Raw genomic sequence first — 21,961 nt, forward strand, 5'->3', positions numbered from 1 at the left:
CGCTCTCCCGACTTAACCCCATGCGATTTCTTTCTGTGCGGTTATGTGAAAGATTCAGTGTTTAAACCTCCTCTACCAAGAAACGTGCCAGAACTGCGAGCTCGCATCAACGATGCTTTCGAACTCATTGATGGGGACATGCTGCGCCGAGTGTGGGAGGAACTTGATTATCGGCTTGATGTCTGCCGAATCACTAAAGGGGCACATATCGAACATTTGTGAATGCCTAAAAAAACTTTTTGAGTTTTTGTATGTGTGTGCAAAGCATTGTGAAAATATCTAAAGTAATAAAGTTATTGTAGAGCTGTGAAATCGCTTCAATCATTTGTAATAACCCTGTACTTAATCACAGATTTGTTTTCCCAAAGAGGAGCGACCGGCCTTCCGCATTGTTATGCCCACTGATTATGGTTATCTGGAAAAGAATAATTAACTTTTGCGTCAGACTGGCTAAGTTAATCGTCGGTATCACAATCACGGTCAAAATGTTCACAAAAAAACAGCTCGCACGACTTGCACGATAGCATTGTAAAAGATAGCGAGTGTTACACTGTGACAAGCACGTTAAAGCTTCCACGGCCACTTGTTGACGTAGCATGATGGTGGTCGTTTCAGGAATTTTCGTCGCCGGTTGCTTTTCTCATGGTTCATCAGCACTAGTGGACAGCATTTCCAAAGATTCATCCTCATTTGTTGCTGACTTATTTTTCACTAGAAAAACACGTTTCTGGAGTGTTATGAAACAGTGCAATTGCTACCTTCTCGAATACCCTCGTATTTCTATCCCAGTCCACAAAGGTGGGATGGATTTTGGGCGGGGGGGGGGGGGGGGTGAGCATATGACTTCTGCGTATATCTAAGAACTGTCTTACAACCAGCTAGAGAGGCCACAGTGTGGCGCCTCAAGAACAGGTCGTCGATTTGCTCTTACAGTCATTTATTTTTTCCATTTGGTATAGGCACTTTCTGCTGTTTCGCTTTGGTGTACGTGTATGTAACGTCAGTGTAGGTGTTTGATATCTGTATTGAGTTATCTGCTATATACTGTGAGATTCAGCTGCTCCTACGTATATGGTTTATGCAATCTGCTATGCCATCAAAAACCACCTGCTAGATTTTCATACTCTCTCACTTGCTATGCGCAAAGTGTTACTTCTATGGAAAAATGAACATTAAATACTTGTAGGAAATGTAATGTAATTACATTTTGTACTGGGATATGTCTTCGCTGGAAGCCACAGTTTTCGAGCTGTCCCAGAAAAACATGTTTCAAGGTCACTTCTACACATTTATCTTGAATACCTCGAAAAGCGTGAGGGAAAATGTAAGCCAGCACAAAATTTGGCTGCATTAAGTTTCCTACATAGAGCTTCTGTTCATTTTTTTAAAATATGAGACTAATAGTTTGCGCGTAGCTACTGAGAGGGTATGAGAATCTCACACACGGTTTTCTAATGCGTTATGGGTTGCACAAACTCCATAGGTAGGGGCAGATGTCTCACCCTCTGTATACCGTTCGGTATGTATGTTCAACGACATGTTACTACTGAATTAGTCAGATTGTTTTTCCTTGTAGCCAGTGTGTGTGAAGAGCAATTGAAGATTGACTTCTAAAGTTCATATGATCCCAGTACAAGTCTGTCTACGTCTGTATATGTAATATTTTCTTATCTCATAGCAACCGCAAGTGGTGAAACAAATTCAGGAAGTCTCTTTACTACTCTGTTACTCTCTTTGTCGAGCATTGCTAAGAGACACCGAAAACCGTAAGAAATATACGTATGAGTAATCGTTCAGAGCGGCGTAAAATTCAGTGACCAAATACGAATAATTATTGAAAAAGGAGCTACCAGTGAGAGACTCGTCAACGAAGCTTAATCGTTTGAATTTAGCCCACTAAACAAGTTGTCTACAAAATACTTGCCGGCCGCGGTGGTCTCGCGGTTAAGGCGCTCAGTCCGGAACCGCGCGACTGCTACAGTCGCAGGTTCGAATCCTGCCTCGGGCATGGATGTGTGTGATGTCCTTAGGTTAGTTAGGTTTAAGTAGCTCTAAGTTCTAGGGGACTGATGACCACAGATGTTAAGTCCCATAGTGCTCACAGCCATTTGAACCATTTTTTTTGAACCAAAATACTTGTCCAGCTGAGTTTTTAGATTAATATATTAACAGAATTGATAAATATGTTCCAAGGAAGAACGGCGCTTTCCGTCATGTGTTCACCTAGTGGAAGCGACAGCATTACAAAAATGCCCAGCGAACTCCAATGGTGCACGTTGCAAAAGTGCCGTTGCCCGTCACAGACCGTGTCATTGATGTAGCAGCTTGCCACATTTGCGATGGCTTATCTCACGCTAACATGACACTGTGAACTTGCTATATTAACCACTTAAAAATAGTACCTAGATAAATGTATTCCAAAAATTTCATTACTCTACATTAATTATTTTTTGGTGTTGCGATTTTTTTCATCGATATATTTCATTCTCTCACATACATATCACGAAAGGATAATAAATAAAATAAGATAAAATAAGTCGTACTGAGACTTTCCGAGTTCAGAAGAAGATGAAGATTATAATTATTTAAGACTACTGTTGCAGTTGTACTGAATCTGAAGTCATGATTTTACTCTCTGCTGTTGATGACAAATTCATAGGTTATTTCGATAAGACTACGCGTCTTCCAGTGAAGAGCAAATCGAGGCAATGCAGATAATGCCACAAACCAAACTACGACCTTTGAATCAGTAACATATAAAAAATCAATGTTAAACGTGAATCCTTCCTTTAAAGAATTTCATTGATTCTAACTTTTGAATGATTAAATCTGACTGATTGTCAATAAGGTTTAATTAAGTATTTGCTACTTAATCTCTTTATTTATGTATTCTCCTCCCTTTTTACCTATCATGTTTTTCCAAGTTTAATTCCATATCGAGTCCAGTGCGACTATTAGTTGTACATGACACAGTGATAAAACCAGAAATAGTTGGAAAAAATTGCAAGAATGCATTCACAAATAAGTCCAGTAATTCTTAGAGCCATTTGGGACGTAGAAATAACTCAGATTATGAACAGGTTAACATATTATCTGATACTAAAATTCTGAACTATCTTTGAGATTTCATATTTGTTGTTCAAAAAATTGGCTCTTAGCACTATGCGACTTAACTTCTGAGGTCATCAGTCGCCTAGAACTTAGAACTAATTAAACATAACTAACCTAAGGACATCACACACATCCATGCCCGAGGCAGGATTCGAGCCTGCGACCATAGCTGTCACGCGGTTCCAGACTGAAGCGCCTTTAACCGCACGGCCACATCGGCCGGCATTTGTTGTTCATTTTTCGATGTTTCCTTTACGAAATTAGATGGTCTATGTCAAGATGAAAGAAAATAAATTACACCCCATTCATTGTAGAAGGAAAATTTCTCTGTTTGCGGTGAGAACATGAGCACTGTGTTAAGATTTCTACGACCCCCTTACGCAGTTATCACATCGCCTAAAGTCTTAGCGGGAAAAGAATACAACGAACATTGCGCACGTGAAATATTGTGAGAACCATTGTTAAACGGAGGAAAATAGATAATTGTTAAGTATGGGAGGCAACTGAGTTGACAGGCTAAACGATGGCGCCTGCGGAAGTATTCCTCTTTTTTAAGAAACACATTTTATTATTAAGCCCTGTCAGCTATTGACGTAAATTGTAACATTATTGAATTGAGGGCATACCTATCGCTTCTAGTGTATAAGAAATAGAAATGTTTCCACCACTGTCAGTAAAATGGTGACAGTTTTTGTCTATCTGTGGTGCAGTAATGTACCTAGCGCCGCCACATTTTATTTTGTGGATCTGCCACTTTTCTTAATGATGTGTAGTAAATTACAACGTGTCATTCAAAATTTTTCTATCGGCGGTTTCCAGAAGTATCACTATGACAGACTTGAAATGCAGCAGAAATTACTTAAGAAATAAGATGTTAAATAACCTGAGACTATACCTGAAAAACAAAAACGAGTCATCATTTAATTGCTTTGTAAAACGGAGCATAAAAATTCTTTGCCTCTCGTTCATATGATAAAATATTAAATAAGAAGAACATTATGGTAATCCATCACTCAAAGACGAAAATAAATTTATTGGAGATATCAGAGTCATGCATTTGTACGTAAAACGAAGATTGTTGTCTGTACGAAAAGGTTTATCTCTTCTGCTATCAACTGAATGCTAAAGTATCTTCTACAGTGGTAAGGGACGTGTGCTTCTATACATGGTGTTTCTATATACTGACCTGATACCAGGTTTGCAGAAAAGATAAGGAAAACACATCGTTGTATGGCAGAATGGAAAACAGAGGAATAGTGCTAGAGCTGGCAGCTTTCACAGTACCACTCTGTGATATCCGGTGCTGTATAGTTATGGGAAATAGCTGTATTAGCATATCAGACCGAAAAAAAACGAAAGCCACCACTTTTATGGTCCACACAGGCCTCTCGGGACCTCTCGAATGCCGTGCCAACCTCACCCAATGTCAGAATGAGATTTTCAGTCTGCAGCGGAGTGTGCACTGATATGAAACTTCCTGGCAGGTTAAAATTGTGTGGCGGACAGAGATGTGACCTCGGGACCTTTGCCTTTCGCGGGCAAGTGCTCTACCATCTGTGTACCCAAGCACGACTCACGCCCCGTTCTCACAGTTTTACTTCCGCCAGTACCTCGTTTACTACTTTCCAAACTTCACAGAAGCTCTCCTGCTCAGATGGTAGAGCTTTTGCCAGCAAAAGGCAAGGGTCCCGAGTTCGGGTCTCGGTTCGGCACCCAGTTTTAATCTGCCAGGAAGTTTCACCCAATGCCGTCATTTGGTTGATGTATGAACGGACGTGAGGTCAGCACACCGCCCTCCCGCCGTTGTCAGCACTTTGCAAACCTGGGAGCTGCTACTTACCGCTCAAGTAGTTCCTCAAGAGGTATCATGAGACGGAGTGGATCGTGTTCGAAACCTCCCACCAAAGGAACATCCGTCCCATTACCAGGAGCTGACACTGGGTCCTCAACGTGTCAGTCAGGCTAGCTGACCTCTCAGCTATGCAGACCGGCAACACACCAAACTGATGATACGGCCAGAATCTCGTGGTCGTGCGGTAGCGTTCTCGCTTCCCACGCCCGGGTTCCCGGGTTCGATTCCCGGCGGGGTCAGGGATTTTCTCTGCCTCGTGATGGCTGGGTGTTGTGTGCTGTCCTTAGGTTAGTTAGGTTTAAGTAGTTCTAAGTTCTAGGGGACTTATGACCACGGCAGTTGAGTCCCATAGTGCTCAGAGCCATTTGAACCATTTTGAACTGATGATACGATTTACGGAGTGCAACGTGAAGCCGCGCATACTCTTCAAAGACACTCACTTTTTTGTGCCACTTGATGGCGCAAGCCTACTCTGCTTCATTGTGCACCTTCGTTGGATAATGATCGACAGACGAATTACTAAAATGACGTTCGTGACTCTAAATGGCAGAGTTTCAGAATTGGAGTCGTCACTATACAAGTTAGTATGATTAAGTCATTGATTACATTTGCAGCAGTAGCAGAAGGAATGCCACGGACGGAAACAGGCGTCATAAGTGGCGACTTTGGAAACACTTTGATGCGTTCTGGTGCAAAAAATGGTTCAAATGGCTCTGAGGTCTATGAGACTTACCTTCGGAAGTCATCAGTCCCCTAGAACTTAGAACTACTTAAACCTAACTGACCTAAGAACATCACACACATCTATGCCCGAAGCAGTATTCGAACCTGCGACCGCATAAGTTCTGTTCCACTATGGCTAACAGTGGCAGCAGTGTAGTTGAAGTGACTTAAATTTGGTGGGTTTGTTAACGCAACTACTGAATTAGTGGCTGATATTTATAGTGGCCTAGTAAATACATTTGCAGATGAAAATTAGAGTCCAAATCCTACTGCTCAGGCACAATACTTGTTTGTGAGGGATCGGATGGCTAATGACGTGCAAGACAATAATAATCAAATACTGTGACTTCTGCTACAGGGTGAGGACAGAGATATCGCAGTTAATAAAATAATATAGAGTTATACTCATGATTTGCGAATCAAGTTATAAGAAGTACTAGATATTGCAGGTCACCTACGTATAATTACTACACAAGGACGTTAGTACAGTAATGTAACATAGCCATAGCTTGAACTGTTTTTCAAATTTTTTAAAGGCAAACCCGAGAGTACAGCTGTTTCAAGAACGGTATACGTTTATTTTCGTCAAGTTTCTTTCATGAAGTAGTTCAAAGTTGCGTGGTCGCGTATAGTGAGTGAAGCTGAAAAAATTTGCTCACCATGGACGACACATGAGTGCCGGGTGTGAACGTGACGAATTCACGTTGCCAGTCAGTATGCGATCTTTGACTAGTCTGAGAATACATCCTTGGGCATCGTCGTGTAATGGTCCAGAAAAGGCCAACAGTTTCCAATGGAAAGAAAACTAATTCGTAATTTCTTCCAGAGATACTGATATCAAAATACCTACTACGGTGATAGTATTACGCTGAAGTTGTGGTCATTATCTTCGGCACTCAGAAATTTCATGCTAGAACGTTTGATGATTTCGACAAATTATCACGATTTGGTTGCAATTTGAAGAAGAGAAAGAAGAGAGAGGAGAGAGGAATTATATTAGAAGTAGCAGAGGAAAACTGAAAACCTAGAAAACGAAGGTGAATAGTGTTTCAGATGGAAACTAAATGAGCAGGAAAACAGTAACACATTTTAATGTTTTGCATTGTGTTATCTTTCGTCTATCATAAATTAGTCGACATTATTCTTTTATGTGAGAATTATGAACTGCAGATCTGAACCACGGAACATTTGGTCTTAGCATGTTTACAGTTAATGACATTTCTAACCAGCTAACGTTCCGTATGACATTACTATTTACATGCTGTGCAAACCACTTTTTCTCACAGACTTTAGAGGAGGACTGATGTGTGAACTACACGCGAATTTACATGTGTTCACTTCTGTGCACGTAAGAATAACAGGCTACTGTGGCCTCTACAGAACCTGTTTTTTTAGCTTGAAGCCTCTGTTAGTCAATCTTGCTTGCTTAAGCGCACCGTTCTCTCAAGGAAGATATTTTTGGGAAGCTCCGACATCACAAGTACGTCAGAGCCTTTGTGGCAACTGATGTCGTCACCTTCCATCGAGCTTCTCAACGCTATATAGAGGGTGTGAATTCGTCGCAAACCACCCTACGTTTGTCACGTTGCACATTACCTTCCGAAGGCGCAACAAAGTCGTCACAGAAGCCAGCGTTCATACCCCAAACCCCTATGTCTTTTTTTAATTTACCCGCAGAAAGATGATATCACCACCCTTCAAAATCCATTTCGAAGAAGCATCAGCACATTTTAAGATTAGCTTATATGTAACGTATAAACTGCTGGGATGACGCCACGTAAAGAAGTGTAATTTTAAGTGTTTTGCAGTGGAGTCAGACTATGAAATTGGTATCAGAAATGAAGTCAAACTTTAAAACTTGTTACTGGATAACATTCCAGAGGCAGATATATGAGATAAATTTATGAACTCTGTGCCACCACAGAGTATGACTTTCCTTTCTTTTCTCTTTTACGTTTATCTCTGGGATGTTATGAATTTGCTTTTATTGTACAACATCATAAGCTTAACTGTTACTACGTTATGTGTATATATCTCTTCGCTTACAGCCGGACGGGGTGGCCGAGGGGCTCTAGGCGCTTCAGTTTGGAACCGCGAGACCGCTACGGTCGCAGGTTCGAATCCTGCCTCGGGCATGAATGTGTGTGATGTCCTAAGTTTAGTTAGGTTTAAGTAGTTCTAAGTTCTAAGGGACTGATGGCCTCAGATGTTAAGTCCCATAGTGCTCATAGCCGTTTGAACCTTCGCTTACAGAAATTATTTCATACTTATTTGGCTTGTATTCATTTACTTTCCAAAGAGTTTTCAGTGCAAAATACAGTAAACAATCTTAATTTCACATCTTTTGCCAAGTTTTAGTATATACATTGAAGAAGGAGGGACACTGGTGAGGAAATGTCATCAGTTCCTATTTAAATACAACTTTTTACATTAATATCCTCTTGCGAATAGGTTACTGAGTACTTAATTCTTAATTTTATATTTTTGCTAAGATACAGAATTTAAATTGAACGCATAGGCATGTAGGCTTTCACTTGCCCACAATGCCAAATTTAGAACATTTTACTTACAGAAATGACGGCAAATGTACGTCGGTCCAAAAGGTTCTAGGACTGATTTTATTCCAGGTATATAAACAATGTCAGATCATCTTGAACTAACCACCATAAACAATAAATGTTCTCTCGATTAGTCAGCTGTGTAGAGACTGTGTCAAGCAATGGAGGTGCGACCACAGTACATCAATTTGTTATGATGCAAATCGCAAAGGAGCAATTGCTCTAAATCAAGTGTTCAATACATTCTCCAGAATGATTTAAAGAAGGGAAAAGTATGAGCAAAGTTTGTCCTCCATACGCTGACTCCCGACCAAAATCAAAAAAGCGTGGACGCCTGCCGTGACTTGACTGAAATAAAAAGAGTGCAGACAGCTTTTTCCTGGAAAAGCATCATGACAGGTGACGAAACTTGGCCTTATCAATAGGAACCTCGCACAAAGAAGGAAAGTGTAGATATTAACATGAAGGTTCAGTGATTTGACGACACGAGCGAGAGTGAAGCCAATGTAACGCTCAAGTGGAACAAAAGGCAAAAGAAGATTCTTCTGACAGTATCACATTGCTGTATGAATGTTTGTGCGTTGCATTCAAGTGAGAGAGGACTGTGTGCGAATACCTGAAGCATAAAAACCACCATGTTTTTAAAGGTTTTACTAATCTAGTCTCAAAACCTTTGGTACTGAAGGGATAATCGTTCATTATGTGGTAGTCAAAGGTAATCATTATTATTTTCAATAAATGGTATATAAAACTAATCAGTTAACTAAAAATTGATTTATTATATTATAACAGTACTGAGGTTGTACAGGATATCTGATAACTAACACCCTATTTTTAAACATTTATAATTTCTTTAGTTACGAACCAAATTTCTTAGAATTACTTTTGTTGGAAACAGCGCTTTTTGAAGTAGTATTTAACGTCATTTTTTCTTTTGTTTCAGTTGGAAAATGTTGTCTGTGTTGGCTGTGGAAGAACGACGCAAACTAGCAGCTCGTTATGAGGTCTGGGGAACTCTGGTGCGAGTACAAAGGTAGTGCAGGGCCGAACGAAGTATCCAACAAACACTTGATGCAAAAACCGTTAAAAACTGCCGTTTCAAATTACTAACAACACGAAACGTCGACGATGGAAGAAGATAATTTACACCATCAACTTCGAGGACACCAGAGAATGTTGACTGTGTTCATGAAATGTTCATGTGGATACCTAAGAAATCAGTGTGTCAAAGATCCCATGAAAGTGGTCCCTCACGTTAGGTAGTTGCAACGATTCTTAAGAAAGCTTTCACTTTTACTCCATCTTAAGCCACATTGTTTGAAGTAATCATTTTCTCATAACTGTGACGGAAAAATAGAGTTTCGTGGAATTTTATTGTGTTGGACTGATGATTGGCCTGAAGTTTTGATAATATCCTGTGGACTGATGAAGCAGTTTTGCACACTGGAGGATTCATAAACAGCATAACTGCCGTTATTGAACAGTCGAAACCCCACATGAATGTGTTGAAAACGGACAAGGGCGATCTAAGGTGTCAGTATGGTGTGGTATCACGTCATACGAAGTTGGTGGTAGCTTTCTATTTCTGTGGAACATAATGAGTGGCGAAATATATCTGGAAATGCTGCAAGATCGTGTATGGTCAGTGATTTCACAACGAAACAACCCACAGCTTCACTTCATGCCGGACGGAGCACCTGCACATTTTGGAAGTGATGTCCGCGAAAGGCTGCGTGATCATTTCCCAGGTCACTGTACTGGCAGACATGGTGCACGTGAATGGCCTGTCCGCAGGCCTGATTTAACGCCTTTCGATTTTATTTTTATCTGAGGGTGGGCTAAGGAGGAGGTTTACAAGAGAAAACGACAGAACTTCGAAGAGCTGGAAGCTAAATCGTTTACGGCTTTTCCGGATTGCAAGAACTAAACCTCGTCAGCGCCATCAAAATGAATGACTACGACATTGTTAGGCGTGTTTTCCAATGTTTTAATACGAACGAAGTAAGTTAAAGTTTTTCATTCAAGGAAAAACACTCTGGCAGAAGCAGAAGACTGAGACAGACGCAGCAACAGGGAAGTAACCGCTTTTGTGTCACTTATTAGTTCCCAACCAGGAGCGAATTTTATTGTATCATCTGTGTGCATTAATAGATTAGTTTATTGAGTTCCTGCGTGCAAATTTTATCTCTAATAGCCACAGTTGTCGCGTTTTCATTTGCGTCGGAAAGTAAACCGATTTTGTGACAAGTACCTTATCAGGGGATAATTATTTGGTTCCACCTGAGTGCTCCGGTAGTTAGGTTTTCGAATATCGCGTATTACTAGACACAGTTCGTGCGTTTCCGTCGGAGTCTAGAGTAGAGTAGCGTTTATTCCAGGGTCTTTAGTATGGACAGGGGCTGAGACTGTTGTGTGCGGATGCGAGCCGAGTTGGTGACACTTCGCTCCTTGCTTCAGGCTGTGATGGCTTCGGCTACACAGCTACAGACTGTAGTGGATGGGCACCACTGTTGTGGGCCCGCCTGGGGATCCAACGAACGTCCAGCACGTCATAGTCCTCCGATCTGACCTCATCGATGGCCAACCCAGTTACTGCTCTCACTGAGGCTGACCCTTCACTTGTGGTTGGGTGGGAGGTCGCCCCGGGGCGAAGCGGGCGGCGAAATACTTCCCAGGCGGCCCCACGTAAGGCCTTCCCGGATTGTCTGACAAACAGGTTCCAGGTGCTGTCTGTGGCTGACACTGTCGCTGAGGCCGAAGCTGTCGCCTGTCCTGTTTCAGAGGAAACCACTCAGTCTGCAAGATCCGGGCAACCACAGAGGGTGGGATTATTGGTAGTTGGGAGCTCCAACGTTAGGCGAGTTATGAGGCCCCTTCGGGGCTTGGCTGACAAGAAGGGTAAAAAACCAAGGTTCACTCAGTGTGCATACCGGGTGGAATCATTCCAGATGTGGAAAGAGTCCTACCGGATTCCATGAAGAGCACAGGGTGCAAACAATTGCAGGTGGTTGCTCACGTCGGTACCAAAGATCAGTGTTACTTTGGATCAGAAGAGATTCTCTCTGGATTCGAGCGGCTAACAGAAGTGGTAAAGGCTGCCAGTCTTGCTTGCAAGATGAAAGCAGAGCTCACCGTTTGCAGCATAGTCGACAGGACCGATTGCGGATTGTAGGCTGCAGATTCCTAGACTTGCGCCAAAGGATGGTTGGATTTCGGGTTCCGCTGAATAAGTCAGGTGTCCACTAAACGCAGGAGGCTGCTACACGGGTAGCAGGGCTGTGTGGCGTGGACTGGGAACGTAGATACAGGAACCATCGGTATAACAGTTGCAAACTGTCGTAGCTATGTTGGGAAAGTACCAGAGCTCCACGCACTAATAGGAAGCATTGATGCTCAAATCGTTATAAGCACTGAAAGCTGGCTAAAGCCGGATATAAGTTCAGCCGAAATTTTTGCGAAGAACCTAACGGTATTCCGAAAGGATAGGGTAAACACGGTTTTCAGAGGCTTGTTTGTTGCTCTTACACTCCTGGAAATGGAAAAAAGAACACATTGACACCGGTGTGTCAGACCCACCATACTTGCTCCGGACACTGCGAGACGGCTGTACAAGCAATGAACACACGCACGGCACAGCGGACACACCAGGAACCGCGGTGTTGGCCGTCGAATGGCGCTAGCTGCGCAGCATTTGTGCACCGCCGCCGTCAGTGTCAGCCACTTTGCCGTGGCATACGGAGCTCCATCGCAGTCTTTAACACTGGTAGCATGCCGCGACAGTGTGGATGTGAACCGTATGTGCAGTTGACGGACTTTGAGCGAGGGTATATAGTGGGCATGCGGGAGGCCGGGTGGACGTACCGCCGAATTGCTCAACACGTGGGGCGTGAGGTCTCCACAGTACATCGATGTTGTCGCCAGTGGTCGGCGGAAGGTGCACGTGCCCGTCGACCTGGGACCGGACCGCAGCGACGCACGGATGCACGCCAAGACCGTAGGATCCTACGCAGTGCCGTAGGGGACCGCATCGCCACTTCCCAGCAAATTAGGGACACTGTTGCTCCTGGGGTATCGGCGAGGACCATTCGCAACCGTCTCAATGAAGCTGGGCTACGGTCCCGCACACCGTTAGGCCGTCTTCCGCTCACGCCCCAACATCGTGCAGCCCGCCTCCAGTGGTGTCGCGACAGGCGTGAATGGAGGGACGAATGGAGACGTGTCGTCTTCAGCGATGAGAGTCACTTCTGCCTTGGTGCCAATGATGGTCGTATGCGTGTTTGGCGCCGCGCAGGTGAGCGCCACAATCAGGACTGCATACGACCGAGGCACACAGGGCCAACACCCGGCATCATGGTGTGGGGAGCGATCTCCTACACTGGCCGTACACCACTGGTGATATTCGAGGGGACACTGAATAGTGCACGGTACATCCAAACCGTCATCGGACCCATCGTTCTACCATTCCTAGACCGGCAAGGGAACTTGCTGTTCCAACAGGACAATGCACGTCCGCATGTATCCCGTGCCACACAACGTGCTCTAGAAGGTGTAAGTCAACTACCCTGGCCAGCAAGATCTCCGGATCTGTCCCCCATTGAGCATGTTTGGGACTGGATGAAGCGTCGTTTCACGCGGTCTGCACGTCCAGCACGAACGCTGGTCCAACTGAGGCGCCAGGTGGAAAAGGCATGGCAAGCCGTTCCACAGGACTACATCCAGCATCTCTACAATCGTCTCCATGGGAGAATAGCAGCCTGCATTGCTGCGAAAGGTGAATATACACTGTACTGGTGCCGACATTGTGCATGCTCTGTTGCCTGTGTCTATGTGCCTGTGGTTCTGTCAGTGTGATCATGTGATGTATCTGACCCCAGGAATGTGTCAATAAAGTTTCCCCTTCCTGGGACAATGAATTCACGGTGTTCTTATTTTAATTTCCAGGAGTGTAGAAGTAGTTTAACTTGTCGCGAAATTGAAGTAGATACTTCCTGTGAGTTAGTATGGGCAGAGGTCATTGTTGGCAACAGGAATAAAATAATATTTGGATTCTTTTACAAACCTCCCAATTCAGATGAAACAGTTGCTGAAAGATTCAAAGAAAACTTGAGTTTGATTTCAAAAACGTACCTGACACATACCATAATAGTTAGTGGTGACTTTAATTTACCCTTGGTATGTTGGCGAAAATACATGTTTAATTCCGGAGGTACGCATAAAAAAATCATGCGAAATTGAGCTAAACGCGTTCTCTGAAATTTATTTCGAGCAATGAGTTCATGAGCCGACGCGAATAGTAAACGGTTGTGAAAATACACTTCATCTCTCAGCAACAAATAATCCTGAGTTAATAACGACCATCAAAACAGATTCAGGGATTAGTGAACACTGAGTTGTAGTAGCGAGACTGAATATTGAAATGCGCAAATCCTCGAAAAATAAGCGAAAAGTATACCTCTCCAAAACAGAAGATAAAAATTCACTTTACGCCTTCCTAAGAGATAATCTTCACTCATTTCAAATTAACAATATAAGTGTAGACCACATGTGGCTTGGATTGAAAGAAATAGTATAGGTAGCAAGTGAGGCTTATACCAAATAAATTAACAAACGACTGAGACCATCCTCCTTGGTACACAAAACGGGTTAGAACACTGTTGCAGAAACAACGAAACAAGCATGCCAAATGTAAACAGACGCAAAATCCCCAAGATTGGCGATCTTTTACAGAAGCTCGAAATTTATCGCGAACTTCAATGCGTGATGCCTACAACAGTTTCCACAACGAAACGTTGTCTCAAAACCTGGCAGAAAATCCAAAGAGATTCTGGTCGGATGTGAAGTATGTTAGCAGCAAGAAACAATCAATGCCTTCTCTGCGCGATAGCAATGGAGATACTATCGAAGATAGTGTTGCCAAAGCAGAGTTACTAAACACAGCCTTCCGAAATGCGTTCACAAAAGAGGACGAAGTAAATATTCCAGAATTCGAATCGAGAATAGCTGCCAACATGAGTAACGTAGAAGTAAATATCCTCGGAGTAGTGAAGCAACTTATATCACTTAATAAAAGCAAGTTTTCTGGTCCAGACTTTCTACCAATTAGGTTCCTTTCGGAGTATGCTGATGCATTAGCTCCATACTTAGCAGTCATATACAACCGTTCGCTCGACGAAAGATCCTGCCCAAAGACTAGAAAGTTGCACAGGTCACACCAATATTCAATTAAGCTAATAGGAGTAATCCACTAAATTACAGGCCCATATCGCTAACGTCGATATGCAGCAGGATTGTAGAACATATGTTGTGTTCGAACAATCTGAATCACCTCGAAGAAAACGGTCTACTGACACACAGTCAACATGGGTTTAGAAAACATCGTTCCTGTGAAACACAACTAGCTCTTTATTCACATGAAGTGTTGAGTGCTATTGACAAGGGATATCGAATTGATTCCGTATTTCTGGATTTGCGGAAGGCTTTTGACACTGTACCACACAAGAGGCTTGTAGTGAAATTGCGTGCTTATGGAATATGGTCTCAGTTATGTGACTGGAATTGTGATTTCCTGTCAGAGAGGTCACAGTTCGTAATAATTGACGGGAAGACATCTAGTACAACAGAAGTGGTTTCTGGCGTCCCCTAAGGTAGTGTTATGGGCCCTTTGCTGTTTCTTATCTTATAAACGATTTTGGAGACAGTCTGAGCGGCCGTCTTCGTTTATTTGCAGATGAAACTGTCGTTTATCGACTAATAAAGTCAGCAGAAGATCAAAACAAACTGCATAACGATTTAGAAAAGATATCTGGAAGTTGACCCTAAATAACGAAAAGTGTGAAGTCATCTACATGAATGCTAAAAGGAACTCGTTAAACTTCCGTTACACGATAAATCAGTCTAATCTAAGAGCCGTAAATTCAAGTAAATACCTAGGTTTTACAATAACGAACAAGTTAAATGTTGTGGGGAAGGCTAACCAAACACTGATTGTTCTTTGGCGGGACACTTAGAAAATGTAGCAGATCTACCTACTACGGAGACTCCCTACACTACGTTTGTCTGTCCTCTTTCAGAATACTGCTGCGAGGTGTGGGATTCTTACTTGATAGGACTGACGAAGTACATCGAAAGAGATCAATGAAAGGCAGCACGTTTTGTATTGTCGCAAAATATGGGAGAGTGTCACAGAAATGATACAGGATTTAGGATGGAGTTTTTCGTTGCGACGGAAACTTCTCACTAAATTCCAATCACTAACTTTCTCCTCCGAATGTGAAAATATTCCGTTGACACCGACGTACGTAGGGGGGAACGATCACCGCGATAAAATAGGGGAAATCAGATCTCGTACGGAAAGATATAGTTATTCATTCTTTCTGCGGTCTATACCAGATGGGAATAATAGTGAATTGTGAAGGTGGTTCGATGAACCCTTTGCCAGGCACTTGAATGTGATTTGCAGAGTATCCATGTAGATGTAGATGTAGAAATGCAGGCTGCCTGCTGTTTCGTTTCTTACGCGAGGTTCCTGAAGTAAGTTTCCCCCAATAGTTCGATTGCCAATCACTAGGAACCAAGGTCAGAAATCTTAAAATTACGTAGGGTGAGAGCTTAAAAAGTGCTCCACTATCTATCCAGCTAATTTTGTTTGGATTTCCATGGTTTCGTAAAATACAACAGTATCAGCTTAATGATGGGTATTGTTACCTCAATCAAATCTACGGCTACTTGGCTCTAAAGCACTTTCTACTTCGGGATCAGTACACTGTCTCCATTGTCTGCTGGAGCTCATATTGTTCTCCTTTGTTCTTATTGTGTTCGTTGAATTTGATCCACATCACACAATTATCAACAATAATTAAAAGTCATTTATAAAGTACCTCTTACCTTCTAATGACTGTGTTGTCAATGGATATTGAAGTCTAATCGACTTTTCTTCTGTCTCAAGAAGAAGCTCTCGCTACAAAATTCATGACGTATATGCTGTATTAAAAACGAAAGTTGACAGATTCTATGGACAACTGAAATAAACTTAAACAATGGCTCAGTGCTAACCTGCACAAGACGTAGCTCATCAAGGCTTAAAACCAATATTGTATATCTATGTATATCTATATCTACATTTACGTGATTACTGTGCTATTCACAACAAGGTGCCTGGCAGAGGGTTCAATGAATCAGCTTCAAGCCATCTCTCTATCGTTCCATTCTCGAACGGCGCTCGGGAAATACGAGCACTTAAATATTTCTGAGGGAGCCCTGATTTCTCGTGATGGTAATTTCTCCTTATGTAGGTGGGTGCCACCAGAATGTTTTCGCAATCGAAGAAGAAAACTTATGATTGCAATTGCATGAGAAGATCCTGTCGCAACGAAACACGCCTTTGTTTTAATGATTGCCACTCCAATTCCCGTACAATGTCTCTGACACTATCTCCCCTATTTCGAGATAATACATAACGAGCTGCCCTTCTTTGTGCTTTTTCGATGTCATCCGTCAGTCACACCTGATGCGAATCCCACGCTGCACAGCAATACTCCAGAATAGGGCGGACAAGTACGGTGTAAGCTGTCTCTTTAGTAGACCAGTTGCACATTCTAAGTTATCTGCAATGAATCGCAGTCTTTGGTTTGCGCCACACACAACATTATCTACGTGATCGTTCCATTTTAGGTTATTTCTAACATAAATCCTTTAATATTTAGTTGAATTTACAGCCTTTTGGTTTGTGAGACTTATAGTGCAATCGAAATTTAGCGGATTTCCTTTAGTACTCATGGGAATAACTTCACACTTTTTGTCATTCAGTGTGAATTGCCACTTTTCGCACCATACAGATATTTTATCTAAATAATTTTGTAATTCGTTTTGGGCACCTGACGACGTTACAAGATTGTAAATGACAGCATCATCTGCAAACAATCGAAACCGGCTACTCAGGTTGTCTCCTATGTCATTAATATAGATCAGGTACCAAGAAGGGTCCGTAACACTCCCTAAGGAACGCGGGATATTGCTTCTGTTTTACTCGATGACTTTCCGTCTATTAGTACGAACTGTGGCATTTCTGACAGAATGGTTGTTTCTTATTAAGCTGGGTGAATGTCTCCATCACGAATCTAGTGACATGTTATCACCATCCTTGTTTTCATTCCATATTAGTGTGAACGTACCTGATCTACCTTTAAATATCTAATTAATCTAAGGTACACAAGTAAGTTTTTCTCACTGGGATATAGAGTTAGAATCGGTAATAGGCATGTAAAAAGGACATTATGAAGGTTGCCACAAAAGTGATGCAGTTACCTACATAATTTGTCAATTTTAACTGATGCATAGGAGGTACAAAAGTAATTACGCCCGTGTTATTAAATAACGAAATTTCTAACCAATGTTTCCAGAGCGGTATCTAAGAAATGTACAACATGTGATTCGTAGAAATAAATTTTCATACACGAGGTACAAAGCAGTTTGTTGGTCTTTTTGCTTTGTGGGATTCATGCCTCGCAGACAATTTAAATTCTTTAAATGACGCAATCTTCAAATAGCTATGGCTGTTCTATGAACCTTTATATTTCACAATGAACATCTTATGGACCGAGGACTATTTTCGATAGTCATATCGAAAAAATTAATGTTTCCGAACTTACGTCAACTCCGTTACCTCATTTCTCACATTCAAACATTTAACGTGCTCACATTAAGAAAAGAACCCATATACCTCAATGTAACACACAAAAGGAGAAAGGAGGAACATTGTCGATGATATCGAGATGAAGCATTAACAAAACCAAGGAAGACATCGCGTCTTGTGTATGACTGGTAACTTCAGATATTCAGTCCTTAGGGTTAGACAGTTAAGTAAACATATTTACCACTTGACGAAGACGCCAAGCTAATGTGGGTTCGTATAGTCTTAATATATTACAACTTCTGTTGAAGATGTACTTTGCTCGGAAAAGTATCCAGTATGAAGTTTATCGCCCAGTTACCAACAACTACAAATGGGGTCACTTAAACGGAGTTTCCGTTACTAAAAAGTGGCCCTTCCAGCTGAAGTTGCATTTTGTCTGTTGTGCCACGATGATGAAGTATACGTGACGTTCATGCATTTGGTTGTGTATAACGAGAAACAGTTCCCCTTTATGAAGAGGTATTAGAAAACCACTGCATCCGTTTACTTCAGATATCTCGTACACATACTTACCTACGTCACAAGTGAATAATTTGTCCCTACTCATTTCTCTCGAGAGAAACCTTAACTGCATATTTCTTAAACACGTATTACAACAATTTTAAATTCCTACACTTCGAATGATGCTACTTGTATAATATATAGCGACTAGTTCTGATCATTAAAAGATGAGAATTTTCATGTTTTATACAGCCAAAAGCTTGAGTCCGAAATACTTGTAGTATATCAGTGTTCCGGTGATGACTTATTCCTTTTATTTAAAAGTTAGTAATTGCTGTCGGCTTCTGCTGAAGTAAAAGATATAATCCTAAATTCTTTAAAAATATAGTCTTACATAGTGAAAGAAATATATATATATATATATATATATATATATATGATCAATGGAAGTGACTCACTGGAAACTAACATTATTGAAATTATGATTCGTACAATGCTTTCGAGACAGAACTAGATACCAGGGCACGTCGGGATGGTGCTGTTTTCTAGACTGGAGAATACTGGAAGCAATTGCGGTGACATGTAACTACATCTAACTACGTCTCTGAATAGATGGGAAGGTGCGACGGTCATTTTCACTTGGTTTGATGTGCAACTTGTAAGAGAACTGTTGTTTTTTACTTTTCCAGTTTTGTTTCTACGACGTCTGGCGAATTTAAACTCAAGATGAACCTAAACGTTCTTAACTGACATGAAATCTTAAAGTGCAAGTCATTCGCTATACGTTAGTTACACAATATGTTGAAATATGCCAGTTACTGAACCGCATGAAAGTTGTTAACCAGGAATTTGTTTCTGGGGCGGAACGGGATAGCACAGAATGGGATACTGTTCCTTTCTGTCCTGTCTTCTTTTGATGGAAGTAGTTTTCCAGCTACCTATTTCTATATTTTCTTTAGTTTCCCATATACTGATAACATACATTAGAACGACCAACAGACAACAGCTGCGTATTAAATTAAAGGAAACGGCAGTATCAACCATTTTATCTTGTGAAATGGGAGTTGTAAAACTATCTAAGGAGTTCAATGTGTACAAATGAATTTTGGAAAAATGTTTTCGTAAATGAATAATCTCAACTACAGACTTGACAATTCAGATGAAAAATTTAACCATGTGTGCACTACAGAAGAAAAAGACGATCTGTTAGCAAACTTGAGATTACTAGAGAACACACTTCAGTCCAAGGTGAAACACCTCATCGTCTGATCATTAGCCTACCAATTAGTTGAAGCAAGTAGCTAAAAACACACACACACACACTGTATGACAAAGAATTCCTTCTGTCTGGTCAGGACTGGGTCCTAGGATTTGTTACCAGGTACCTTATGTGGTCTGTTCACAAGTCAGAAAATACGTGTGGGACACTAGCGGTGGGTTTCACTAAAATAACAGTGACAGTAACTTGGTACTACTGTCCTATTTCAGAATGTTATTAAAATATTTTCTTACTATCAGCAATTTTTTTGAAGAATTGACGTTCTTTAATCTGACTTTTTCGTTACATAACTTCATGGCTTTGTTTTGAGACGATATTTCTAACAATTGCATCTATTAAACATAATTTCATGAAAATTTTCTTATCCTGTTCTCCCCCGTGGACGGGGCAGAATTGGAAATACGTGGGCATTTATTTGAAAACATGTAAAAATGTATAACAAACGATTGTAAGTGGTTTTCAAGCGATGGACTGTGAGTTATACTGTAAGGTGATTTCTTTATACCTTTAAGAAAAGCTTTCTTGTATTCCTTTATTTTACAAAAGTATCTTCTTCAGATCCGTGTTCCCCTAAATGCGAATCATGATATTATGACGGTAATTTATTGCTAAATAAATGAAACGTCTTCGCTCATTAACTGAGGGATACTTTTGCAGTTTCTTGAGAAGTTGTTTCACATTCACATCTTAACGGATCTTAATAATGCAAAATGAATACTACAGTGTTATTTCTTGTGCAAGCTAACGGTGTACCTTTTTCTGTTTCACAAAGGGCATTTCATAGCTAACCCCGAGCATCAGCTGAAGAATATAGTAACCGTAATTTGAGAATGTTTGCGATTTACTTACGCTTCAGGGAATGTGCAAAGCTGTGCTCTTTGTGGATGTAGGCTGAAACAAAGAGAAAAAGAAAATAGTTATAGCATATCACAAGACAATACAATACACGGTGCCTCATAATAATATGGTCTCTTTGAAACTGAACCTCTCTTTAATTAAACTCTGTACATACACATTTTTTTCTGAAATTAAAGTACACGCTCTGTGAAACTGAATAATTCATCAACTCTTTATACGGGGTTTTAAGCAAACATGGTGGGGTACTCTTATTGTTTGAACAACGGAAGTTGATGGCGCATTATTGGAAAACGGAGAATGTGACAGCAGTTCATCGGCACTGCAGAACTGAATTCTCAACACAGCCAGAAACAATGTCAGTGATTACAGTCTGAGGCCACTTTAAGGGGAAAAAAGTAAAGTATGGTCACTGTCACAACGGCATATGTGGGACAACAGAGGTTTCGCCGATTGGCTCAGGATATAACACGAGGGAATCTGAGATCCTGCTTTCTAGAGAGAGTTTTGCGCACTTGTATATGATAGCCTTAAATACCCAATTTATCCACACATGGCACCCACGACTGGAACAGACGTTTTCGATGAACGTGAGTGGCGAAAGAGTAGGTTTAGAAGATTTACTATTTTGGTAGATGAAGCGCATTTCATACTAAACGGAACAGGGAACGTAATAACCACATATGTTGCATTTATGGTGTTCAGTCCAAAGACTGCTTTCATGCAGCTCTCTGTGCTACTTTATCCTATGCAATCCTCTTCAAGTCCGAGTAACTACTGCAACCTACATCCCTCTGAATCTGCTTACTATATTCATCTTTCGGTCTCCCTCTACTACTTTTACCCGCCACACTTCCCTCCAACACTTAACTGGAGACTGTTTGATGCCACAGAATGTTTCCTACCAACCGATCCCTTGTTTTAGTCAGGTTGCGCCAAAAATGTCTCTTCTCATCAATTCTATTCAGTACCTCCTCATTATCTACGCTATCTACCCATCTTATCTTCAGCATTATTCTGTAGCACCATATTTCAAATGGTTCAAATGGCTCTGAGCACTATGGGACTTAATATCTGAGGTCACCAGTCCCCTAGAACTTAGAGCTACTTAAACATTACTAACCTAAGGACATCACACACATCCATGCCCGAGGCAGGATTCGAACCTGCGACCGTAGCAGTAGCGCGGTTCCGGACTGAAGCGCCTAGAACCGCTCGGCCACCACGGCTGGCACCACATTTCAAGAGATTCTATCCTCTTCTGGTCTAAACTGTTTATCGTCCATGTTTCACTTTCATACATGACTCTCTCTCCACACAAATACATTCAGAATGGACTCCCTGACACTTAAATCTATGCTCGATGCTAACAAATTTTTATTTTTCAGAAACGCTTTTCTTGCCATTGCTAGTGTACATTTTACATCTTCCCTACTTCGACCATTATCAGT

This window comes from Schistocerca cancellata, chromosome 8 (assembly GCF_023864275.1).
Source record: "Schistocerca cancellata isolate TAMUIC-IGC-003103 chromosome 8, iqSchCanc2.1, whole genome shotgun sequence".
Lineage (NCBI taxonomy): Eukaryota > Metazoa > Arthropoda > Insecta > Orthoptera > Acrididae > Schistocerca > Schistocerca cancellata.